Source organism: Pan troglodytes, chromosome 7 (assembly GCF_028858775.2).
Source record: "Pan troglodytes isolate AG18354 chromosome 7, NHGRI_mPanTro3-v2.0_pri, whole genome shotgun sequence".
Lineage (NCBI taxonomy): Eukaryota > Metazoa > Chordata > Mammalia > Primates > Hominidae > Pan > Pan troglodytes.
The window spans coordinates 15,209,590-15,214,710 of record NC_072405.2 but is presented as its reverse complement, the minus strand read 5'-3'; the positions used below and the strand labels follow the sequence as shown (position 1 = coordinate 15,214,710).

General features: G+C 39.8%; 1 pseudogene; it reads right to left on the bottom strand.

The window, feature by feature from the left end:
- Positions 1-300: 300 nt before the first annotated feature.
- LOC100609748 (ubiquitin-conjugating enzyme E2 variant 1-like) lies at positions 301-739 on the bottom strand (annotated as a pseudogene).
- Positions 740-5,121: the final 4,382 nt, after the last annotated feature.

The following is a 5,121-nucleotide window of genomic DNA, read 5'->3' as shown; positions in this document are numbered from 1 at the left end:
CATCTCTTAAAAAAATAAAAAATAAATTAAATAAATGTAATTTGTCTAAAGTAATTTTATAATGGTATATATGTATGCACATATGTATATATTTTAATTTTTGTTATAGTATAATTTATATATTTCAAATAGACAAAAATTAATATCATTTACAGTATCTTAAGATAAATTGCCTTTGAATGAGAGCTTTCTTCTCGATAGTTTGAGGTCTACAAGACATAGCTAGAAAACTTACTACTGTGGAGAACAAAGACCAATGAAATCAAATGAGGGAAGGGGAAGGCCTGTAGTTTTTTCTTTTTAATTTCTGTAATATTGTCGTTCAGGTGACTGAGAGAGTTTCATATTTTCTTTAGATATCATTAGGCACCAAATCTCTTACAGAACAACTCTAATGCAATATGAATTCTACCATTTTGCTAGCACTGATATGTGGCTCTTGGGCCCACTATTCTATTAGCACTATTATATTCATATTGATTTTGTCACAAATCTTACAAACTGGGGGTGCTTCTGGGGATTTACGTTCACATTCCATTTTAAGGTTGTATATTCGGTTTTCATAAATTGTACTTGGAGGCCCAATGATTATCCTTGTCCATCTTGTATTATATCTTCATTATCTTCTAGACCCCAAGCTAACTGTGCCATCACTTCTTCCTTTCTGGTCTTCTTTGAGTTCTTGCAACAGTCAGAGATTTCAAGGCACTTTTATTCCTGAGCCTGCAGTGGCTGCCATCTTGCATCAGCATTCATGGAGATGGTATTTAAAACCGTGAGTGTGTGTCACGTCACCAGTGGGGTGAGTGTTCATAGACATGAAAACAGATACAAGGACTCCTACTTCCTCTTTCCCCAACTGTTCTAGGGGGAAAAAAAGTCATAGGCTGGTGGCAAAACTCATTCTTCAAGAATTTGATGCTCTTTTAAGATAAGCATGTGTGAGTCCACACTTTGGAGCATGCAGAAATGAGAAATGAGAAGACAATCCAGCAGCTAAACGACAGAAGCCATGGAGAGAAACAAATGCAGCAAATCCTCCAGTTACTGCAGCTCACCCAGCCGTGCTGCTCAACTGCCTGTGGTTGTGGTTGAGCTTTATATTTTGTTGGTTTTGTGGCATTCTCATTTTGGAAGGAAGAGAAAAATAACTAGAAAACAAAGTTTCATCAGTATTTTAGGACAAAAAGTAACTTCCAGTCTCTATCCTTCAACTTTTGACAGTCTTTATTCCTGTCCTAGGAGCCGATGAGTAGAGTTAACCGAAAAAGCCACAAGGTCTTGGCTAAGCAAACAAAGGTTCAGTTTCATTCACTGAGCTATGCTTTAGAAGGCGGAGGTAGTAGGTAGGTAGATAGGTAGATGATAGATAGATAGATAGATAGATAGATAGATAGATAGATAGATACAGATATACAGATAGAGTTGTATACATAAAATATATATTACGTAAATATATACATAAGAAGGATGACATTAACAGGCATTTTCTAGTAAATTAAGAGTTAGCCAGGAAATGTAACCATGACACTTTTAACCCCCTCTCCCCAGAATCCCAGTTGACCTGGTATTTACTAGACACTGTTGTTGAACCCATGGGAACAAGACTTTTCAAGTTGGTATATATATATATATATATATATATATATATATATATATTTGAAAAGTTGTATATATGTATATACACACACAGGCACACAAGTAATAAGGCTGGCATTAACAGACACTATTGATTTTTCAAATACATATATATATTACTGTGATCAAATACACATATATAATCTTGAGCATATATAATATATAATATATATATATAGTGAGGCTGTCATTAAAAGACGCTATTGTTGATTTTTCCACAATACTGTAATACTCTCCTTCAGGTGGCTGGGAGAGTATATACACATATATAATATAATATATATGTGTGATATAATACACATATATAAATAATCTCACACATCTATTACATATATAACATTCATAGTAAGGCTGGCATTAACACACACTATTGAACCACTGGGAGCAGGACTTTTCAAGTTCTAAGCACATAAGCCACATTAAACAAAACACTACCCAGCCCTTAGAGGATTAGGCTGTGGGTCTTTGACTTCTGTGTGCCTTTTGCCACGTTGGCAGGTGGTACAACTCCTCTTAAATCACGAACCCCAAGCCGTCCAGTTTGCCACAGGCGAAACAACCTTGGCCCTAACAAATGGAAGAAGGGTCCCACTCGAGGCAAGTTATCAATGAGGTTGTTAGCAGGAACTTTCCTTATTAGCTTCTGCCAGAAATTACAGTCTGGATGCCTCGTGACTTGAAATAGCGGCGGTAGGAACCTTGCCAATCAAGAGCATCTGTTTCCAAGTCATCTGGAGTGGCCCCAGAGAGGCTCCACCTGATTGGCTGGGAAGGTCACATACCTAGCCAATCAGAATATTCAAGAGGCCAGTTAAGCAATTTCGTCCACCCTGGAAAGTTAAAATGGAGCCTGAATGTACTATTTTAACATCTCTTTTCTTTTTCACCAGCCAGACTATCCTCTTGCTTACGTGGCTTTTCTAAAAGACCCAAGAAAGTAACCCCAAAGCTACTGTAGAAAAAAAGATAGCATTAAAGATTTTTGCCCTTTCATTCTCTTCCTCCTCTGGCCACGCCTCTCCTCTCCTCGGATCTTTCACAGCCTGGAGGGAGGGTCTTGCATCTCACTCCACCATCTTCTTTTTTATTTTTTATTTTTTGGCTTTTTTTTTTTTCTTTCTCTTCTGGAACTAGAGAGCTGAGTTTTGAAAGTCAGTTTCAGCCAAGCCTTTTTTTTTTTTAATTAACATTTTGTGTTAAGTGATACTGCCAGGCTAGGATTGACTTACCAAATAAAAAGACATTAGAAATCCACAGTCAGATCCATCTTTAATGAAAACCCAACACAAATTAAAAAGCCACTGCTAAGTAGCAAGGGGTTGAAGGCAACTCCAACTAATTGGCAGCCATAGCGCTTTCACTTGCTGCCAAATTCCGGAGTACTGGCTCTCAATGCTGCGCCACCAAAAAAGGCCATTTCTCTACAGGGCTTGTGTTGCTAAGTTGCTAATTAGGATAACGTGGGATACAGAACACCCCTAACCGAATGCAGTTTCTTCTCAGCATAGAGGCTTCCCTGAAACTTCAGGAGATTTAAATGCCCCCTAAAACTCTCCCTGCCATTTTGTAACTTGCATCAGTTAGCGGTGATGAAATTGCTAAGCAGTATCTGTTCTCACTACATAATGCAATACCCACTCCCTAACAACGGCAGGACTGAACAGGGTAAAGAGCTCATTGGAGTAAGAAATATATTTCGTATCAGTGGGGCAATAGACCATGCTTTATCAAATCCAAGTCTTTTAAATGATAATACAGAATGATGGTCTTTGCAAACTTTAAATTCTTAGGGTTTTTCTAATCAACTAATTGTTTAGAGCCATTTTTTCTCACCCGTAGCTGCATATGAGAATCAGCTGGGTTCAGGTAGTGGTGCCCAACAGAGGCCAATCATTCAGAAACTCTGAAGATGGAGCCCAGACATCAGTGCCTGCCTTTCCCCAGTCTCCCTAGCTGACTGCAATATGAAGGTGGGATTGAGAACTGCAGTTCCACAGGAATAAAGTTTATTGTTTCAAATGATTTTTACAAACGTAGAATGGGGAAAAAAAAAAGTGTTGTGTAAGGTATTTTAAAACCTGATCATTTACAATCCCTATTTAGCCTTATAGCTTTGGATACTTATTCGTGGAGTAGGTTTTACCTGCAAAATTAATATTTTTCTCAGAGGTGTCGAGAAAATGATGAGGAGCTGTATCAGTTTGCTGGGGCAGTTATACCAGAGTACCACAGACTAGGTGGTTTGAACAACAGAAACTTATTTTCTCCCTTCTGAAGGCTAGAAGTCCAAGGTCAAGGTGCTTGCAGGGTTGTTTTCTCTGAAGCCTCTCTCCTCGGCATGTAGATGGCCATGTCTTATTGCGTCTTCACGGATTGTTTCTTCTGTGTGTGTCTGTGTCCCAATCTCGTCTCAAGGATATCAGTCATGTTTGGATTTGATCCACACTTATGACCTCACTTTACATTAATTACCTTTATAAAGGCCCTATCACCAAACAGTCACATTCTGAAGTACTGAGAGTTAGGATGCCAACGTATGAATTTGCAGGGGGGGGCACAATTCAGTACATAAAAGGCATTTTGAAGTGATAGTGGATGTTTTATGTGTGTGTGTGTGTGTGTGTGTGGATGCAGTAGAGTGACAGTTAAGATTGAGTGCCAACTAGATTGGATTGAAGGGTGCAAAGTATTATTTCTGGGTGTGTCTGTGAGGGTGTTGCCAAAGGAGATTCACATTTGAGTCAGTGGACTGGGAGAGGCAGACCCACCCTCAATCTGGGTGGGCAGTATCTAATCAGCTGCCAGCACAGCTAGAATAAAGCAGGCAGAAGAAGGTGGAAGGAGCCGACGTGCTGAGTCTTCCAGCCTTCATCTTTCTCCTGTGCTGGATGCTTCCTGCCCTCGAACATCAGACTCCAAATTCTTCAGCTTTTGGACTCTTGGATTTACACCAGTGGTTTGCTAGGGCCTCTCGGGGCTTTGGCCACAGACCGAAGGCTGCACTATCGGCTTCCCTACTTTTGAGGTTTTGGGACTCAGAATGGCTTCCTTGCTCCTCAGCTTGCAGACAGACTATTGTGGGACTTCACCTTGTGATCGTGTGAGTCAATACTCCTTAATAAACTCCCTTTCATATATACACATCTATCCTATTCTGGCCCTCTAGAGAACCCTCATACAGGTGGTGGTGCTGGGAAGGTGAAAATTCCTCTTTAAATCAAATTTATTTTTTAAAAAAAAGACACTGAGAATAGATTCAAAAGCTGCCTGGGCATGTGTAAAGATCTTGAACCACGGCCTATCATGATGGGAAGATTGTGCCAGAGGAAGGAAGTCTTAGGACCCACTGAAACTCTAGTGCTGCGGGTTTCCAGGAGATGCCTTGTAAAGACGTAAAGAATCACCTACTCATTTGAATTCTTCAATTGCCTCCCTTGTTCAGAATGCACCAGACAGCCTAGGATGCTCTAAGAGCATGGCGTA